The sequence below is a fragment of the Saimiri boliviensis genome, chromosome 1 (assembly GCF_048565385.1).
Source record: "Saimiri boliviensis isolate mSaiBol1 chromosome 1, mSaiBol1.pri, whole genome shotgun sequence".
Taxonomy (NCBI): Eukaryota; Metazoa; Chordata; class Mammalia; order Primates; family Cebidae; genus Saimiri; species Saimiri boliviensis.
This window is the reverse complement of record NC_133449.1, coordinates 11,024,624-11,046,547: the sequence shown is the minus strand read 5'-3', so window position 1 is coordinate 11,046,547 and position 21,924 is coordinate 11,024,624. Positions and strand designations below refer to the sequence as shown.

General features: G+C 46.5%; 1 pseudogene; it reads left to right on the top strand.

Annotated features, from left to right (window-relative positions):
- The first annotated feature begins 903 nt into the window (after positions 1–903).
- Positions 904–1,302, top strand: LOC141583589 (small ribosomal subunit protein eS17-like; annotated as a pseudogene).
- The last annotated feature ends 20,622 nt before the right edge of the window (positions 1,303–21,924 follow it).

Sequence of the window (21,924 nt, the reverse complement as noted above, 5' to 3'; positions counted from 1 at the left end):
TTCAGAAGGAGGCAGAAATGTTGCAGGAGATACGACAACAGAAGCAAGCAGTTAGAGCGACATGTGGAAAGGGCCACAGGCTAGAGAATGCAGGTGACTTCTAGAAGTTAGAAAAGGCAAGGAAACAGTTCTCGCCTCTATTTCAACCCCTTGAGACTGATTTTGGACTTCTCACCTGCAGACAATAAGAGAATACATTTGCATGGTTTTAAGTTAGTTTGTGGTAATTTGTTACAGCAGCAATAGAAGACAAATACACCAGAGTATCCAAACTATGTAAATAATTTCCATAAATCAGTAAGAAAAAGACAGACAAACCATTAGAAACAGGGTCAAGAGATCAGAACGGATCATTCGCAATAGGATATGCGATTGGTCATTAAGCATATGAAAAAGTGCTTAGTTTCATTAGTTATATGCAAATTATTTAATAAAACCACATTCACCAGAGTGACTAAAGTTTAAAAATCTCGTAATACCAATTGTTCATAAGCTGCAGTGCAACAGGAGCTTTCTTACAGTGGTGGTGAGAATATCAACAGATATAGTCACTCTGGAAAATGATTTGGCTTTACCTCCTAGAACTGAAGACAGACATACCCTACATCTAGCAATTTTACTCGTAAGTGAGTATTCACCAGAAACATATGCTTACTAAGAGGCCAAGAGACATATGGAATATTCAGAGCAGCATTATTTACAAGTACCCCCAAACCTGGAAACAACTTAAAACTTCCATCAGTGGTAGAGTAATAAAAATAATTACAGTGGATTCACACAATAGAATACTATACGGCAAGGGAAATGAAGAAACTCTGGTTAATGCAACAACATATGGATTCTCACGAGCATACGGTGCAGCAAAAGAAAGCAGACGCACTCTTTCACCAAGGACCCGCCAGCATGGGCGGCGTTCACACCAAAACCGTGAAGAAGGCGGCCCAGGTCATCACAGAACAGTACTACCCATGCCTGGGCAACGACTTCCACATGAACAAACATGTGTGCGAGGAGATCGCCGTTATCCCTAGCCAGAAGCTCCACAACAAGACAGCAGGCTAGGTCACGCATCTGATGAAACAGATTCAGAGAGACTTGGTCAGAGGTAGTTCCATCAAGCTGCAGAAGGAGGAGAGAGAAAGGAGAGACAATTATGTTCCTGATGTCTCAGTCCTGGATCAGGAGATCATTGACGTAGATCCTGACACTAAGGAAATGCTGAAGCTTTTGAATTTCAGTAGTCTGTCCAACTTGCAGATCACTCAGCCTCCAGTTGGGATGAATTTCAAAACGCCTGTTTAAATGTTTTTTGTAATGCTGTGTTATTTTCAATAAACCTGGGACAACAACAGCCAAAAAGAAAGCAGATGCAAAAGAATACATACATTAGATTCAAAATATAAAAAATGTTTAGAAAACAGGCAAAACTACGAAGTAATGAATAATAGAATCAGGAGAAGTGTTTACCTTTGGGGAGGAGGAAGGAAGTAGAGATTGGCAGGAGGCATGAGGCGGCATCTCGGGTTCTGGCAACGTCTATTTATTGACCCAGGTGATGGATACTGACTAAGCTATACATTTATTTTGTGCCCTTTTCTGTGTGTATATTACACTTCACAGGGAAAATTTTTTTGAAAAACCACAATGAATTTTTTAATGTACTGTTTGTTTTAACTCTGTTAATTCATGACAGTTTAGTTTTTATTTATCATTTAGCTTAGTGTTCTAAAAATAAGATTTTTCTTTTCTTTTCTTTTCTTTTTTAAGACTCAGTCTCGCTCTTGTCTGTCAGGCTGGAGTGCAATGGCATGATCTTGGCTCACTGCAACCTCCACCTCCCTGGTTCAAGTGATTCTCCTGCCTCAGCCTCCTGAGTAGCTAGGATTACAGGCGCCTGCCACCACACTCAGCTAATTTTTGTGTTTTTAGTAGAGACGAGGTTTCACCATGTTGGCCAGGCTGGTCTTGAACCCCTGACCTCAGGCGATCCACTTGCTTCGGCCTCTCAAAGTGCTGGGATTACAGGTGTGAGCCACTGCACCTGGCTAAAAATAAGATTTTTCTAATCGTTGCAACAAAAACATTTTCAATAAAATCTTTCCTCTTGGATCTTGGAACACCCCACATTGGCCCAGCATGGTGGCCCACGCTGGTAATACCAGCACTTTGGACCACTAAAGTGGAAGGATCACTTGAGCCTGGGCAACATGGCAAAACTCCATTGCTACAAAACTTAAAAAAAAAAATTAGCTAAGCGTCATGGTGCATACCTGTAGTCCCAGCTACTCAAGAGGCTGAGGTGGGAGGATTGCTAGAGCCTGAGAGGTTATGGTTGCCATGAGCCATGATTGCACCACTGCACTCCAGCCGGGGTGACACAGCATGGCCTGCTAAATATATATATATATATATATATATATATATATATACAAACTCTTGTTGAAGGAAAAAGTTTGAAATTTAAAAAGGTGCAGAGAATGACCCAATGACCCTAGGGTCACATTCAGAGATATATGTGTGTATGTATGCATATATATATGTATATATATGTATATATATATCACATGTAGATAAATGACTAAATCAAAATATAGTAAGATCTAATGGAGGTTATCTTTCTGAATTGCTGTACTGGCATATTGTTTTTTTCATGTTTTTCTATATTTCAAAATTTTTTGCAAAGAACACTAGCACCAATTTTACAATCATTAAAAGCTGCATGTGTGTACACACACAAACATTATATATATATGTGTGTGTGTGTACACACATCGATACACAAATGTATACATGGGTAGGTGTTTTCTTCAAATGTCAACCATCCACAGGCCATGAATGAAGATGCTGGATCCTTGCAGTGAAGCCACTCTGAGGGCTCTGTTTGGTTCTGGGATGCAGGAGAAGCCATGTTTTCATTGAGTTCTTCTTGTACTTGTCCTAAGAGAACAGAGACATCAAAAGCAGAAATGCCTTCCCTGAATTACGATGTTCCCGGTGGCCTCTGCCTTTTTGGAAATGCCCTACAAGCATCGTCTGTTTGAACAGCGTCTGTGGGTCTTTTGTAGTACTGTGGTAGAAGCCTTGGTCTGTTCCACAGCCCAGTGTCTCTTTTACAGGGACACTCAGAGCATGTTTTGGCAGGCACTTCATTCCAAGAAAATGCCAGGCTCTTGCAAGTCAATTTGTATGCATTCTTTTGTCAGAAAAAGAAAACTATGTAACTCAATATGTTCCTCCCTTTATTTTATCTGCCAGGAAATTTAGACCCAAACGCAAGATGCCTTTATGTTAATCAGCTTGTAGAATTGCTGGGCTCCCCAGGAGTTCAAGACCAGCCTGGGCAACATAGTGAGATTCTGTCTCTACAAAAAAATAAACAATTAGCCAACTGTGGTGGTGCATGACTGTAGTTCCAGCATCTTGGGAGGCTGAGGTGGGAGAATTGCTTGAACCCAGAAGGTCTAGGCTGCGGTGAGCCAGGATGATGCCACCACGCTCAAGCCTGGGTGACAGGGCGAGACCCTGTCTCAATCATCACTGATTTCCTAAACCTGCTTTAAGTCCTGCTGGAACCTCAGGGTCACCATATACTAGAGCTGAACAAAACAAGGCACGGCAAGGGCTCCCAACAGCCCAGGGTGTGGCCCAGCCTCAGTAAGAGAAGCAACCTTTCTGGAAGCTTCCAGATGATCCCAGGCTTCTCTCTCTCCTGTCCATGGCATTTCAAACTCCCAGTGTACACAGATCTATTAGGGTCCCTTGCATCCTATAGAGATCTCTGTACAGAGGGCCAGAGCTATGTCTGACTCATCCTTGGCCCCATGACTTCCTGCAGGCTCTGGGGCACAGCAGATGCCCAAGGTTTACTGAACAAAGGAGGTGGCGAGAGGCTCAGGAGACTGGCTTAGGCTGTAGGATGTGGGGTGGGTGCCCCGCCTCCCTTCCGAGAGCTAGGCCGTGGCAGGAGGCAGCTGGGGGTGAGAGGGAGCAGGCAAGAATCTCACCACTGCCCGCCCGAACTCTTGTTTATTAAAGGCCTAACCCGGGCCCAGCACCTTTCACATGGTATCTCATTTAGTCTTCTCCTTGGCCCAAATATGGTTGGAAAACGAAGGCTCAGAGAGGCAAAATAGCTTGCCCTGGGTTGTAGAAATTTAAGAAGCGCTGCAGGGGCTCATTCTGACTCTAGAATGGGCCCTCGTTCCGCTTTTAAAGAGAAGGAGCCAGCCCGAACCAGGCAGTCCCTGCCCAGCCCCCACAGGCCCACCGAGACCCTCCCTTACCAGAGGACTTTGAGGAAAGTTCCCAGAAAGTCCAGTGGCCATTCTAGTTTAAAAATTCTAGGGGTCCCAGCACTTTGGGAGGCCGAGGCGGGTGGATCACGAGGTCGAGAGATCGAGACCATCCTGGTCAACATGGTGAAACCCCGTCTCTACTAAAAATACAAAAAAATTAGCTGGGCATGGTGGCACGTGCCTGTAATCCCGGATACTCAGGAGGCTGAGGCAGGAGAATTGCCTGAACCCAGGAGGCGGAGGTTGCGGTGAGCCGAGATTGCGCCATTGCACTCCAGCCTGGGTAACAAGAGCGAAACTCCGTCTCAAAAAAAAAAAAAAAAAAGAAAAAGAAAAAAAAAAAAAAATTCTAGGGGAAGGGACGAACCATTCGTCACAGCAGACAAAGCTCCCACTCACTGCTACAGCTCACATGGCTATTCAGAGACCTCAGGCTTGAAACAGGCCAGGGAGGAAGGGCAGCTTAGTCCGGCTTCACTTTGTGAAGGGGAGAGTGACAGCCATTGAAATACAAACTGGGAGTTCAGAGAGCGTTGGAAGGGGAAACATTTGCACTTCATCACTCGACCCAGAAACTGGCAGAGTTCTAATCATGCCTGCTAAGGACTCACTGCTGTGACCCAGAACCTGCAGGAAGCGTTGGGGACAAAGACAAATGAAACATGGCTCTGGCCTTCTGTGCAGAGATTTCTATGGGATGCAAGGGACCCTGATAGATCTGCGTATACTGGGAGTTCAAAATGCCATGGGCAGAAGAGAGAGAAGCCTGGCGTCGACTGGAAGCTTCCAGAAAGGTTGCTTCTCCTACCGAGGCTGGGCCACACCCTGGGCTGTTGGGAGCCCCTCGTCGTGCCTTGTTTTGTTCAGCTCTGGTATATGCTAACCCTGCAGTTCCCAAAGGACTTTATCTTTGCCTGTTAAGGACTCTGTCTGCTTAACAGGCAGAATAATAATAACTACGAGTGCGGAGCGTTTCAGCGCATGACACATCAAACACCCTCCTTCGCCCCGAGATGACGCCCGAGCCTGCAGAAGCCCTTTCTGTGTGGCTCCAAACACTGAGCATGATTAAATGGGTCATAAATTTTTGCAACCTGGCTTCAAAAGAGGGAAACAAATCGTTCTCCAGGGAGGCTGGAGGCCGGGCCCCTCCTAATCAGAAGGTGATTTTGGCTTTCAATAAATAGAGCAAGGTTTCCAAACCTTACCAAATTTTCTCATTTCCTTAAATGTTCTTTCTCTAATCATTGTTTTTTAGACAGTCTCCTGCCTCAGCCCCCGAGTAGCTGGGATTACAGGTATGCACCACCATGCCCAGCTAATTTTTGTATGTTTAGTAAAGATGAGGTTTCACCATGTTGGCCAGGCTGGTCTCAAACACCTGACCTCAAGTGATCCGCCTGCCTCTGCCTCCCAGAGTACTGAGAATTACAGGCATGAGCCTATAATTATTAGAATTATTAGAGAAACATACCCCGCCTTTCTCTAATAATGCTAAATGTGGGCCACAATCAGGCTTTCAACAAAGGTAACTGAGCACTGGCCAGGGCAGCATGAGGCAGTCAACCCAGGGGGTCCAAGGAAGCTTCTGGGCCTGGGGAAGCTAGACAGATAGGAACTCTTTCACGTGACCTGCCAGACATTAGGCTCTAGGGTCTTGATGATGAGACCTTCATCTAAAAAAATTTTTTAACATTTTTTCTTAGAGACAAAGTCTCATTCTGTCGCCCAGGCTGGAGTGCAGTGGTATGATCAATGCTCACTGCAACCTTAAACTGCTGGGCTCAAGCTACTCTCCTGCCTCAGCCTCCTCAGCAGCTGAAACTATAGGCACTCACCACTACACCTGACTATTTATTTTAGGTTTTTGTAGATATGGGGTCTCATTATGTTGCTCAGGCTGGTCTTGAAGTCCTGGCCTCCAGCGATCCTCCTGCTTCTGCCTCCCAAAGTGCTGGTATTACAAACATGAGCCATGGTGTCCAGTCCCCAGATGTTCATTTTTCTAAAGATTTTTTAAAATATTATTTTAAATAAATGTCTTATGGCATCCGGACAGCTACAGTTGCACTGAAAAGAAACACAAGATGTACCTGCTTCTCCCCAGAGGATCTGGTTGATGGAGGTTCAGGGGAAGGCAGACTGGGTGGAGGGGCTGCTGTTGACCTGCGTTCCCTGCTCTGATCTCTCACTTGCTCTTTTACAAATCACTTCTGACCCATCGTGCCATCGGAGCTTCATAACGGTCTAGTGAAGAGAAACCATGTGATACAGAACAAAAGCCAAGGCTTCTTGTAGAGAAGCCACAGGGCTTTGAGATAAAACAGAACCTAATTTTTACCAAGGTTTATTGTTTCTCAGGTACTGCACCATTGTTTTATAATAACGGCTTTATTGAGATATAGTTCACATACCATAAAATGTACCCTTTTTAAAGTGTACAATCCAATGGTTTTTAGTGGAGTCACAGAGTTGTATAACCATCACCACGGTCTAATTCTAGAATATTTTTATTACTCTAAAAAGAAGCCCTGTACCGATTAGCAGTCGCTCTCCACTGCCTGCCTCTCTGGGCCACCTTTTTGAAGGGAACAGCTGATCCTACCTCAGCTCAGAAGCAGGGAGGGCCCTTTTGTTTTATAAAGAAATCGACAGGAGCCCAGGGCAGGAGAGGCCTCAGCCTGCGATCCCACTGGAACCAGTGGCAGGGACGAGGAGAGCGTCTAATGGGGTCCACAGCTCAGCACTACCGGGCCTTGGGGGTAGGCGAATCAGGCCCGTGCTCCCCAGGGGTACCAGGGAACTTGTTAAGCCACAGATTTTGATGGGGAATTCTGACGAGAGCCCCTAGGTCTACCAAGCTCTCAGAGGATGTGAGGCAGCCTCAGTGAGGCTTTGATGTGAAGTCCAGTAACCTTTGGACTCAGAGTCGCTCAGATTTGGAGTCAGACAGACTGGGATCTAGACTCAGCATCCCCCAGCATTTGTGACTTGAATGAGGCTCTTTTCATCACAAGAACAAAGTGTCACCCAAAGTAGTTTAAGCAGGGAGGGGGAGTTATTGGAAGGGTAACCACGCTTTTCTAGAGTTTGAAGCCAGGTCTCAGATGGCAATATTTACTTTACGAAGCCAGTGGATTCCGCTTCTAAGTCCAGAAATCCCCATGTGACAGGCAGTATGGGTGGGGAGGCTGGAAAGAATGGGAGAGGCCAGTCTCCCTGCCTGAACCTGGATAAGCCAACTGCCCAGAAGTCCCCGATGCTCGTAGGAGCTGCTTTCTAAGTCACGAGGGAAGCCCCGTAGCTGGCTCCCGCCCTGGCTGTCACACACAGGATGGCCATCAGCAGCCCCACTGCCCTTCTCAGACTCTGGTTTTGGCTGAGTCATGTGGAGGGGCTGGCTTTGCCATGTCGGAGCCTGCCTCCCTGTCTAAGTGAGGCCACCTGGGACCCGCCCTTTAAGGATCTCTGTCTTTGTGTCTCCAGAGAGCAGCTCGCAGATTTTTCTAGTGAGCGTTTTTTTTTTTGTTTGTTTGTTTGTTTTAATTCCAATAGGATATCGTGTTACATCAATTTAAGCCCTAATAGAACATTCTGTTACAAAAAGATATAGCAGCGGTATCTCAGCAAACCAAAGGCTTCAAGAGTGACTGGAACAGGAAAGCTGGCAGAACCATCCGTCAGGACTTCTGGGGATCATTGCATGACAGTTTCATCATCTGCTCTGCAGAGAAGCTTCCTTTCCTTCTGTTTGAGATGACAAGCTCAGCTGCCCAGGCCTGGCCTCACCGGCTTCCCCAGTCGAGGGCCCAACAGAGGCTAATAAGTGAATCTGGAATCAAAATCTCAGGAGAGAATATTTGATTGACTTAGCGTGGGTCGTCGGCCCATCACTGCTCCAGTTAACCAAAGGCCGGAGTGATGAAGTCACACTGCGTGAGCATAACCCTAGGTGGGATTAGCTCACAAAGTGAAGGACAGAAGCTGCAGAGGTAGATTCCCCGAAGGAATCTAAATAGCCTGTTACCTCACACAGAACAAACGCATTGGGGCCATCACTGCGCTTTGAAACGTGGATAGTAACAGCCACCCCTGAGTTTCCCTGAAGGTGGTGAGTTGTTGCCTACACAGGGACTGGTTTCCATTCTTCGGGAAATGGCCATTCCCAGCCCATGAGCTCCTTGGAGCCCTGAGAGCAGGGGGAGGGGAGGTGGTGGCTCTGCCCGTGCCCTCCATGCGCCCAGCTGGAAGGCGGCACCCAGCTCCAGCACCGTGCGGGGTGGTGCCAAGTCCATGCCACACTGCTGGAGAGATGCCAGGCCATTCACAGGTTGTCTCTGAGACACTAACAGTCATAAATACTCAGCTATGAGATGTGCTCGCCTTGGCCCAGCCCACTATAAATAGGCTTCTTTATTTCCCTGCCTTCACGCTAAGGAGAAAGAACAGCAGAACTGGGGAAGAAGGACATTCCAGAAATGCCACAGAGACCTCAAGAGAGCGCTGCACTGTGTCTGCCTCACTAGAGAGAGACGAGCTGCAGGAAGAGACCAGGCCTCCGCAGCCGCCCGGGTGAGGGGGGGCCTGCCGCGCTCTCAGAGGCCCCCGGGGGCCAGGCAGGGGCCAGGCCCTCTGCCCCCGGCCTGCGATCTTTCCACTGTGTCAGGTCTACTCGAGTTGAAAGTGGAATTTTGCCGCAGCGTGTCACTCTGAGTGAACTCCAAAGATGTCAGATTGCCCACAGATTTAGGGGGGAGGGTGGCTGTATTCGTTTTAAACAGACTCATTTTCAAACAAATTGTCTCCATCCAAGTATACCAAGAAGGAAGTCCTGCTTCTAGTGGTAGACTTGTTTACTCAACGGGAAAAAATATGTATAAGTTTTCAATCCCACAGCTGCTGAGGCATGCACTGGGGACACCAAGTTTCTTCTCTTTCTCTCGTTCTCTCTCCTTCCTTCCTTCCTTCTCCTTCATTCATTCTTTCTTTCCTTTCTTCCTTCCTCTTTCCTTCTTTCTCTCTTTCCTTCCTTTCTTTCTTTCTTCCTTCCTTCCTTTCTCTTTCTTTCTTTTCTTTCTTTCTTTCTCTTTCCCCTTTTTTGAAACTGAGTCTCACTCTGTCACCCAGGCTGGAGTGCAGTGGCGCAATCTCATCTTTCTGTAACCTCCGCCTCTCGGGTTCAAGCTATTCTCTTGCCTCAGCCTCCTGAGTAGCTTTGATTACAGGCACATACCACCCTGTCTGGCTAATTTTTGTATTTTTAGTAGAGATGGGGTTTCACCATGGTGGCCAGGATGGTCTTGAACTCCTGACCTCAGGTGATCTGCCCACCTCGGCCTCCCAAAGTGCTGGGATTACAGGTGTGAGCCACTACTCCTGGCTGACACCAAATTTCAAAAGAGAAAAGAGAGGGCCTTCCTGCTGGGGCCTCACCCTCGGGTCCTCCCAATTGACTGGCATCTTGATGTGATCCCTTTTGACTTGAGAAAGTAAAGGTGAAACCTTTGCAGGTAACTTTTAAAAAAATCTGGATGAGTTAAAAAACGTGTGCGTGTGCGCGTGCGCACACACACACACACACACACACACACCAGCCCCTCCACTTAGTACTTCCTGCTTGTTTCTCCGTTAAGTTGTATTTTTCCTGCTTGTTTCTCCGTTAACAATCTTCATGTTGATTTTTGCCTGCTGACATCACTTAGGTGCAAGGTTTAGGTTGGGAACAGTTCTTCCTAGTACGACTGTTTCCTTTCTTTCCAGTCACAGATAGTAGAGTCAAAGGTTTGAGTTGGAAGTAGAAGAAGGGGGCCACTAGCTTGTGTGGGCCTGTATCACCTATTTTGGGCATGGGATCTCTGAGTCACCATCTAAATTAAACACAGGTGTTCTTAGCAGCCCAGCCTGCCCAGAGATGTTGCTGGGAGCCCTCAAGGGGGAGGCTGTCCTCTCAAGAGCATCAGGACTGGCAGAAAAGCACTTTTAAGATAAGGCCCCCAACGTGACATCTTGCTAGGGAATGAATTTTGGTCATTTCTTGGCAAGGCCAGGTTTCAAATCTTGGTCTCAAGACCTTCTATTCTCTGATATATAGGGCAGCTCACTTATGTCAATTTCATAACCTGTAAGATGGTTCTCTAATTCACAAATTGCAAAGTTGTTATAGAAATGAAAGATGGTGACAACGATGATCATTAAGTGCCCACACACAGTAGGTGCTTAGCAGATGGTATGGGCCATTACTGGCATCCATTCTGGAATTAACTTTTGTGTTCATAGTGTTTTCCATCACCACACTCTCAAGCTAAACTCTTGGATGGCAAGGGCTGATTTACTCACCTTCAAAATTCTCAAAGAACAGGGAAGTGCGTAGCTAGCTGTCAGCAAATTCTTGTGGGTGAACCCACCAGCACTTGGGTCCCCCTCTGCCACCCTAACCCTATCCTGGCACACACACCTTAGGGGACCGTGCTTTCAGATGTCCCCTTACACACATCAACAGTGATGGTCAGTGGAATAAGAGACAGACACTTGGCAAGAAGCAGAAACCTAGAAAAGCACAGAATATTTCGGTTTAAGTGGCAAAGGCATCAGTGAAAGAGGACAGCCTGGGGTCAACTGAATTTCCAGAAAGTTGTCAGAGGTGAGAACTGCAGAGGCTCCAAGGCAAGGTCTTTGGGAGAGCAGGGGCTGCAGACGTCTGAGTGCAAGTGTGTCTGTGGGTGTGGAAGGGTAAGACCATTCCCATTCATTGATGAAGTACCACTGAGGGTGGGGCTAGGTGCTGCAGATTCGATGGAGAATGAGACACAGCCAATGGAAACAGAGACAAAGAAGAGGTCATGGCAAGAGTCTGCGTGGCCCCAGGAGCAGATGCACAATGCTCTAAACATGCTGAGACCTGAGGATTGAGGAGAGGAGTCAGCCTGGCCGGAGGAGGAACACTTTGAACAAAGAGGACTGCGCTTTAAAGGCCTGGGCATACTTGGTTTGCACATGGAAGTTGAAGCTTACAGAAGCCTGTGGTTCTAGGAGCTGGCACTAGGGCAGATCTGTTGGATCCAGCAGTGGGTGTCCCGAGGGGAGTCTCTTGAGTGACAGGCTGGGCATTCCAGGAAGCATCCTTCCTGGGGACTGGTGACGGCACTCAGAGTCAGTGTGGATGGAGGGGTGAGAAGTGCCCTGAAAACCAGAGCAGGGAGGCCCACGACAGAGCAGCAGCTTTACCCGCGCCAGGCTCAGGGGCGCCTGGTTTTTCCTCTTGTTCTGGACCTTGGAGCTAATGAAGGAGGAAGTTGAGCCTTTCCTTCGGCCGCCCCTTTGACGGACTGTGGGCCAGAGAGCGACTGACAGCAGATCAGATTCCGTTTCAAAGGTTAACTGCTTTGCCACGGGCCTGGCACTCAGTCCAGACCAGAGAACACTTGGATTCAGGGTCAGTTTCCATCCCTGCTTGGAAATATCCTCGCTCCTCCGTGACATCTCTCTGCCATTGCAGGCCTTAAAATGTCACCGTCAAAGAGGCCGGTGCCTCCACGGGGCTCAGCACAGTGGCTGGCAGAGGACAACAGTCAGGGTTTGCACTCGGAAGTGAAGAGGAACATGAGCAGGCACCTCCTTGCCCCAAGCCCCCTCCCGCGTCCTGTCACCAGTGTTTCAGTCAGACAACACAGTGTCGTGGTGGAAGGAGAGCCAGACATCCAGTTCTGTACCTCTGACAACGGTGTGACTCTCAGCAGGTCATTTTCCCATGTGAGCACTCGAGTCTCCGTTTCTGCGGTGAAACAGCGTGGTTTGGGACCTGCCCATCTGGCTCACAAAGTTACAGGTGATGGTCGGTTGATATACAACAGATGGGTATATGTGACCAAAATCACAATAAAGAGACGATTTGCTCTGTTTAAGGATTGCCCAATATCTCCTGCCTGTGCTACAGTATTGTCATTTGTGTGGATGGGTGGGACAGAGATGACAGTTTTCCTTCCAGAGAGAAGCAGCCTGTGCCTGCTTTGCTGACATAGGTGCTGACTTCAAGCACCAGTGAGCATTGCAAGGAAGCCAGAGTCATGGGTCCGGGCAGAGCCTTGCTCTCAGCTGATCTCTGGTCTCTGTTTCTACAGGTAGCCAGAGAGGCCACAGCAAGCATCTACAGCAAGGGTGGCGTTCCCCGGGGTCAAAGTCACAGAGAAATGGGGAACCCTGGAATGCAAGGGCAGGGAGGGACTTGCCAATCAGATTCAGCAAACATTTGCTCAATGCCTCCAGGATGTACCAGGCACCGGGCCAGGTGACTTATATACATTAAATAGTTTCATCTCCATGACGACCCTGGAGCTCAGGCGGCAGGTTATCACCATTTCACTAGTTCCAATAGGTCGCATGAGCAGGCCAAGAGCACGTCCCATGCCCTGCTTGGCCTGTTTGGATCCTCTCATTGATGAGGTCTCATCTGAAACATGACCTTCTCAGAGAGGCCTCCCAGGTGCCTTCTCCTGCTCTGTCTCCCAGGTGAGAGTACAGTGGCAGGATCATAGTTCACTGCAGCCTTGACATCCTGGCTCTGGTGAGCCTCCTGCCTCAGCCTCTTGAGTACCTAGGACTGCAGGCAAACGCCACTGCACTGGCTAATTTGTAAAATGTTTTTGTAGAGGTGGGGTCTCCCTATGTTGTCCAGGCTGGTATTGAACTCCTGGGCTCAGGTAATCCTCCCACCTCAGCCTCCCAAAGTGCTAGGATTATAGGTGTGAGCCACCGTGCCTGGTCTTTTTTTTTTTTTTAATTTACAGAACGCTTTGTAATCACACACTTGGGTGTTTTGGATGTTGCCTTATTTAATGTCTCCCTCTCCAACTAGACTATGAACACAGAGCCCTGTCAATTTCGTTCCCCACAGCACTTAGGAAGCATCTGAGAAAACACTTGTTGAACAAACTATAGGACTAAATGCAGGTATTAAGAACTTAACATACATGGTCTGATTTTAAAAATTCTCTCCTTGGTTGTTTTTCATTGCTCTTCTTTCTAGATAAGAGATGAAAAATGATGTTTTGGATGAGACTTTTCAATAAAGCTGCAAAAGTTCTCAGAATCTTTCTCACCCTGAAACCACCGAGCATCAGCCTGTGAAGTGAGGCTAAGACCCTCAGCAAGCCCCTGGGTCCACAGAGATCTCTTCCCACTTCAGAATTTACACAGCACCCAAAGCGTTGCAGACGCTCTAAGAATTCACCCTGACTGTGGAGTAAGCCAATTAAACATGCTCCTTAGCTCTTGAATACATGCCGACTGTGGCCGTTTCTACCCTGGCAGACAAGTGTATTTGGTAAGCACCTAACTTGAACAGAGTCAGCTATGGCTCAGACCAGGCTGTCCACAGTTCAGCTGTACCATTTCCCTGATGGGAATGCCTACTGCACTCTTCCTTCCAACCCCGGTCCGAAGAATCACCAGTGATAACCAGCCAAATGCCTCGTGCTAACACTGGCACCCAGTAGGTGCTTGGTAACCATTGCCTCTCTTCCTTTCACCACCTGTCAAGGATGGGCTGTGATCCTCTCTCCTCCCTTCCCCAGTCCCCAGGGACATTCCCCCGCTCTGAATTCTTGCACAACTTCCTACCATTGGCTACTAACTCTGCTAACTTTGAACTGAGACATTTCTCCTCTGAACACGTGGGTCTCCAAATCCAGGCTGTGAGCTCCTTGGATACAGGGATTTAGTTGGTCTGGTACTTTGAGGCCTGGCCATTCTTGGCCCCTAATAAGGTTCACAGAAGGCCTGGCCTTGCCCACAGTGGCTGCTCCATAGATAAGGACCAAACCTTTGACCCTGTTCAAGACAAGGCAGATCGGATGTAGGACAAGCTAGGAAAGAAAGTCGGCATGTAGGCGTCAATCAGCTTGTCCTTCTTCAGGTCTGAAATGAGTTCTGTCCAGGCCTCCATCTCAAAAACTGAGCCCTTGATCCCATCACTATAACTTCCAATTCTCCTTCCATGAGGACAAACTGAGCCTGGGAGATAAACAGGGGTTCAGAACTGGAGTTGAATCAAAACAGGAAAATCAGGCTGGGCACAGTGGCTCACAACTGTAATCCCATCAGTTTGAGAGACTGAGGCAGAAGGACCACTTGTGGCCAGGAGTTCAAGACCAGCCTGTGTTACATAGCGAGACTCTCATCTCTACGAAAAAGTTTAAAAAATAGTCCAGTGCAGTGGTGAGTGCCTATAGTCACAGCTACTGGAGAGGCTGAGGCAGGAGCATTGCTTGAGCCTGGGGCGGCGAGGGAGGGCTGGCGGCAAGGCTGCAGTGAGCTGTGATCTCCCCACTGCATTCCAGCTTGGGCAATAGAGTGACCCCATCTCAAAAAAAAATACAAATAAAAACGATTTTAAAAAAATGAAAAAACCTGACTGATGAGGGTCAAACATGGAAAACAGAATTCTGTCCAAGAGGTTATTATGGGGGCAAAAATGAGCCTAAAAGCCAGAAAACAAGAAGTTAGGCCTTCACTGAATTGCAAACCAGACAGAAAGCAAGAGAGCTGGAAGAGCTGAACAGTTGCTGAGAAAGAGCCTGGGACTCTTACACTTGCCTCCATCCATGGGGACAGGGTGCCCAGTTTGACGGCTCAGAATCAGAAGGACATCTACACGGGCCTCCCCAGCTTCCTTTAGCTACCGGGTGTCCAGACAAAAAGCGAACAAGGCAGTAGGAAAATGGAAGTTCCTATTTCCCTTTTCATTAAAACTGTGGGTGTGCCTTTTCTCACACAGAATTTTCCTCACATTCCGGGCTCCCAGCTGCGTCCAGGAGTCCAGCACTTGGCTTTTGGCCAAAGCACTGAAATGGCCTTCCATTTCAGTGCGGAGTTAGAAATCTGCAATGCTTTGACATTTTGGTCAAATGGCTCATGTCCAGAATCCACCAAATGTGCATTTTGCAAAACTGCCCTCTCTTCACGCTCTGCAGCCTCAATTCTCATTGTGAGTGGCTGAATATAACAAGGAGAACCTTCAGACTAGGAACTGCCTGATTTCTGCCGCCAACTTCTGCCCCAAGAAGGCAGATGTGGGGTTCTGACACAGGAACGTATTCATTCATCTCATTGAAAGGCTACGAGTTAGTTCCTTATTGCTTCTCCATAAAAGAAAAACTCTCTAATGAGCTCTCTTTTTGTTTTTCAAATCAGATATGCAAAGAAGCTCATAACAATTTTTTTTAATGCAAAACAAGAATCTCCAATTATGGGAGCAAAACCTTTAGCTTCTGAGTTCCTGTCTCACTGAGGAAATGAATTTGAAATGGCAAGGAGGAAATGAGGAGGCAAACTTTCATGTCTATTTTCGTTTTCCAGTGAAGTTCTATTTCCTTTGGACTTTGTATAAACAAGGAAAGGATAGTTGTTAGTTCAGTTATTACAGATAACCTGTGTCTTTAAAGTAAATGTATCTTATCTAGTAGGACTCCAATAAATGTCTACACTTTTTCAAAATATAACTCCCCAGCTAATAACAAGAATAACAGCAAACATCACTTTATTGAGCAATTGCTATGTAAAGACACTAAGTGCTTAGCACACATTGGGAATATTGTTGACTGACTGTATCTATTTTTCCTAGAAATCCCATTTCTGAAAGCCTATTACAAAGAAGTACAATCATCTGTATATACAAAGGAGTAGTTTGTGTGTGCAAGTGCACACAAATGTGTTGTAGTATTGTTCATAGTGGAAAAAACTAGAAGCAAAATGAATATTGATAGACATGGACGAAAAATTCTATCTCCAAATTATGAAATACAATGCAGTCATTAAAATCAGAGCTTTACCAAGTGACTAGGATGGAGTTCCAAAAAGTATTGTTGAGTGAGAAAAGCAGGATACATGAAATTGAATATAATATGATTTTCTTTTTTTTTTAATGAGACAGAGTCTCACTCTGTCACCCAGGCTGGAGTACAGTGATGCGGTCTCAGCTCACTGCAACCTCCACCTCCCGGGTTCAAGCAATTCTCCTGCCTCAGCCTCCTGAGTTGCTGGGACTGCAGTCATATGCCATCACACCCCCCTTAAATTTTGTTATTTTTAGTAGCGATGGGGTTTTACCATATTGGTCAGGCTGGTCTCAAACTCCTGACTTCAGGTGATCCACCTGCCTCAGCCTCTCCAAGTGCTGGGATTACAAGCGTGAGCTGTTGCACCAGGCTGATTTCTTTTTTTAAATGGTAAAAAAAAAAAAAAGTATATAAGTGGGAATATAGCCATATACTTTTATTATTTTATTACCACAGGAAAAAAACATGGAAGGGGGAGGCCAAGGTAGGAGAATTGCTTGAGGCCCAGGAGTTTGAGACCAGCCTGGGCAACATAGCAAGACCCTCATTTCTACATAAAATTGAAAAATTAGCTGGGCTTCGTGGTTCATGCCAGTAGTTCCAGCTACTCAGCAAGCTGAAGTGGGAGGATCACATGGGCCTGGGGAGATCAAGGCTGCAGAGAGCCGTGATTGCGTCACTGTATTCTAGACAGGTTGACAGAGAGACTCTGTCTAAAAAAAAAAAAAGAAAAAGAAAAAAACTAACTTGGAAGGTGCATTCAAGGTTGTCAACATGGTTATGGGGGTTGATTCATGGGCCTGGGTTCGGCTTGGAGCGGTGACATGAGGGGGAGGGAGGGAAGAACAAAGAGAAAGGGAAAAAGGACTCTGTTTTAAGGAAACCCACCAGGGTATGCAACATACTCACACTGATGTGCTTATGTGCAATTATGTCAGTTATGAGTAATGAAAATAAAAATGGTATTGATTTTTTTCCTCAACAACCTTGTGAAATATTCTTTTTCCCACTTAATAGATAAGGAAATGGATGATCTGATTTGCCAGAGTCTATCTGATAGGCCAAGGCTATCTAATTCCAAGGCCCAAATTCTTTTCCTGTAAGTATGATGCACTTAATAGTGAAAAAAAAAATTAAATATTGTAGTAAAGTCCAATGAAGATTGTAAAAACTCCCGAGTCCCAGAGACAGTGCTATTATAATTTGAGAAAACAACACATGAGAATTTTCTCTATGCATATATATACCCATTTACCAAATCATGCAAAAGATGCCAAAGTCAGTCAGCTGTGAGGTTATGGGGGAGGTGCTGCAGCCCTGCAGGAAATATGGATGTTTCTCCTGTCACTCATTCTGAAAAGTAGATAATCCTGGGCAGGGAATTAAGCCAGTCTGAGGCCCAGGACCTGCCTTGGGAGGCTCAAAGTGGTTCCTGTGATGGGAAGGCGCTGCCCTGACCGCTGCAGGCAGCCAGCCTCCCAAAATGTGGATGGCAAGTGGCAGGCATGCATCATAGTGGTCTCTGTCCTCCCGAACAGCTCTCCCTCTAGACAGCCTCGAAAGAAACTGGAACTGACCTTTGGACAGGACGATGGCTGTGTCCCCTTCTGAGATCAGTGGGAACACTGCTTCCGGACAGGGCCTGCAGCTGACCTTACAGCATCTCCTGACGCGGCCGCACAATGCTTTGGCCATGCCTTCTGATGAGTGGCTCTTTGCTTATGTCCATAGATTTACTAGAGTTGCCACAGTTAACAGCCCAGTTACCAGGAGGCGTCTTCTAAATGTGATATAGGCAGAGGGTCTCCCCTTTCCTCTTGGGGAGACACTGAGGTGAAACAGCGCTGCACCAGCCACCACAGAGGCAGCAAGGAAGGTCCTGAAGACACTTGCATGGCTGCAGAAGGGACCAGGTGTTTCCTCTGGCTGCCTGGTTGGCCACTGCTCTGAGAAGATACCGGACCATGCTCTGGTGACTGCAGGAAAGCCACCCTGGATGCAGCCAGCGGAAGCTGCTCATCAGTGGAGGGGGCAGCCTCCAAGGACACAGCCAAGTTCATGTCGTTTGGGAGTTGGCAGCTAGGGCAAGCCTGAGGGGGCTGATTCATAGATGAATATTCAGAAATATCTGCAGAAGGGAATCTCAGAGATATAATCCTTCCTTCAATTTGAGCCAGTGGGGGCTCCTGGGCATTATGATTTGAGTATTAAGGAAGGGTGATTTTATTTTGCACACCAAGCTGGTGAGGTGAGACATGTGCATTTCATGGATATAGATATGCATATCCAAAATACAAAGCTTATCATGCTGCTCCCCTGCTTAAAATCCAGCAATAGCTTCCCTTGGGGTGAAGCGTAAACTCTTTACCATAGACTCCCACTCAGAGCATGACAGGGCAGCCACAATGAAGTCTCAGTTTCTTCCTCAGATCTCCAGGCCTTCACCCATATTTCTGCTTAGAACACTTCCTACTCCAGTCACCTGGACAGTTCGTAGTCAACCTCAAAGATTCAGCTTAATGGCCGGGCGCAGTGGCTCGTGCCTGTAATCCCAGCACTTTGGGAGGCCGAGGTGGTCGGATGACCCGAGATCAGGAGTTTGAGACCAGCCTGTCCAACATGGTGAAAGCCTGTCTCTACTCAAAATACAAAAAATTCGCCTGGTGAGATGATCGTGCCTGTAGTCCCAGCTTCCTGGGGGGCTGAGGCAAGAGAATCGCTCGACCCTGGGCAAGGGAGATTACGGTGAGATGAGATTGTGCCACTGCACTCCAACCTGGGCGACAGAGTGAGGCTCTGTTCCCACTCCCCAAAGAAGATTCAGCTTAACATGTCGCCTCTCCTGGGAGGACTTCCCTGGCCCATTCCCTCCTCCCAGACTTGTTTTCCTGCTTGGTGTTCCTGTAAGCATAACATTTGTTACACTTTATTGGTATGTTTTGTTCGGAGACAGGGATTCTGTCCTACTTGTTTTTGTAACCCCAGTGTTTGGTATAAAGTAAGCATCTGTTAATCTGTGAAAGACTGAATGGTGACGGTACATCGTTTTACACAAAGGGAACAGGCTTGGTTGTCGTTTGCATTCAACGATGCAGTAAGTCTGTGCCCTTACCTATGACCTGTTCCCATGAAAGGTTTTAACTAAGGCATTCAAGCACTTTACAATCCAGCCCGCATCAGCTTCATCCTTTCTGCTATCTGTGTCTTGAATATTCATGCATTTTCATCTACAGTGCTTAGCACACGATCAATGCACCTGCCAAAGTGAAATACGTCAGGGCGGGCCCACATTCTTCCCCTACTTTATTCCATGCCTGTTTCCCACCCTTGCCTGGTTAATTCCCACCTCACCTCTGAGGTCCCACTGAAATGTTATCTCTGCGCAAAGCCCCATCTGTCTCCTCCAGACAGAGTGAGCCAGCCTGCCTCTGTGGGTCCCCTGAATCTTGCTCCTCCTTCCTCACGGCTCCTAATGTGTACACCAGTTATGTGTTTGTAAATCTGCTCTCTGACCCAACTTTGATCATTGGTATTACTGGGACTTTGTCTTCCTCCATTTGTTATCCTCAACATCTGGTACGGACTCTGCCACCAACTGCTATTCAGTAAGTATTTGTTGAATGAATGAATGAGTGCATGAATGAAGAAAGTTTAGTTTCATGTTTACAGAATGATCACATCAGGCTTCAGGGCCAGTTGGATTCCATCCCAATTCCTGCTACAGACTTACCGATCCTGTCAGTTGTAATCAGTCAGAGGAATCATCCCAGCGTGCTGGAACTAGGTGGAAACCTTTTTTTTTGCACATGATGAAACCGAGGTCCTAAATGTGAAGGTCACACAGCAAATTCCATCAGAAGTTATCTGAGACATCAAGACTGATACCCATGCATTTCAAGAGGATGAATCGCCAAGATCTCATTCCTAATTCTAGTGCCACGTAATGTATTTTTTACTTTGCAACAAAATAATGATGATTCCTTAAAACTGTATAGCACTTTATAATTTACAAAGTCCTATTAAAAAAAGACCTCTGAACTAGCTATTTGTGATTAAGTCACTTTCCAGAATCATTCAGCCCTTAGATGATGGATCCAGTTTTTGGCTCTAGGCCCAGTATACTATTCAAGATCCAATATTCAAGATCCATTACATAAATGTTGGTTAAATAACGATTCTAGGCTCACTCCTGGGAAAACACCATCATTTCTAATCAATATAATCATTTCCTACTTCTAAGAATTTTCTGAAGGCAACATAGATCAGACTTGTCAAACTTTTACGTAACAGCTGATAAGATCTAAGCACAGCTACAAGAAGGAACCAGAGTGTCACGTCTATGTGTGTCTGTGTGTGTGCACGCGTGTGTGCATGGATGTGTAGTGTGTCAGTGACTTTGCATGTGGAATACTTGGTAAAGGCTTCAGGAACTCAAAAGCGTGGACGTAAACAAAATAAGCAAATCTCTAATGCACAGTGTCTGCATAGAGTATGATCTTGATAAATATTTGCCAATGAATTAATATGCTGTGTGTTAATCCTCTAAGAGAGGATCTAGTAGGTAGTTTAACATGTTGTTGATTATTCGGGCATCTCTGTGACTGTCAATGCTGGACACCATGTAGTGATGTCCATGGAGGTGGAGACGGTGGAAGTTCAGAGGACTATTTGCCCCTCCGCTGGAGGCCTCCAATCTGTTTTTCTTCTGCATTAATTCTATGGCGCCCCCTCCTCTCACACCCTATTATCTCCCCCGTAGTGTCTCAGTATCACTGCCCCATGCTCTTTGTCTGCTTTCTCTAACACATCATTGGTTTGTTAGGATTGGGTCTTGAAGAGAAGGACGTGAACACAACGCTAAAATGTACTGCACAGGCTTGATGACATCTGCTCTGCCTCTCTGTCTATTCACATAGGACATATTCACATAGGACACTTTGTGTCTGTCTCCTTACTCTCAATTTCCTTTCTGACGGTCTGAATGCCAAATAATTAAATCCCTGATTTGGGAATTGTTGCTAATACCTCATTTTCCTTCCTTTTAGGGCTCAGAACCATTTTCTTGCTGATTTCAACAGATTTTCTTCATAGGAAGCAAGTTAACGCACAGGTTTCCACACAGCGGCGGAGACAGACTCGGGATGGAGCCGTGCATGAGGAGAAGGTTCCCAGGACAGAATCCAAAAAGCTCCAGTGTGGGGGAGTGGAACTAGAAGCACAGAAAACAGGGACTGACTTTATTTATTTTATTTTATGGTTTATTTATTTATTTATTTATTTTTGAGACAGAGTTTCACTCTTGTTGCCCAGGCTGGAGTGCAATGACACGATCTCGGCTCACTGCAACCTCTGCTTCCCAGGTTTAAGTGATTCTCCTGCCTCAGCCTCCCAAGTAGCTGGGATTACAGGCATGCACACCATGCTTGACTGATTTTGTGTTTTTAACAAAATACAAAAGAGATTGTGTTTCTCCACGTTGGTCAGGCTGGTCTCGAACTCTCGACCTCAAGTGATGCACCCAACGCAGCCTCCCAAAGTGCTGGGAGCCGCCATGCCCAGCCTCTTTATTTTTTAACCAGTATGCCACTTGCCTGCAACCTAATAGTGGTACAGAGGATGCCAATAATTCATAGCTATTTTATGCATATCAGGAAGAGGAGAATGAAAATACTCTAATAATTAAAGTCCACGGGAAGTGCTGTAAGAGCACAGAGTAATGAGTAACACACTCTCACATGGAATTTAGGGTGGGCCCACAGCAGAGGTGACATTTAAGTAAAGCTCTGAAAGCTGAGTAT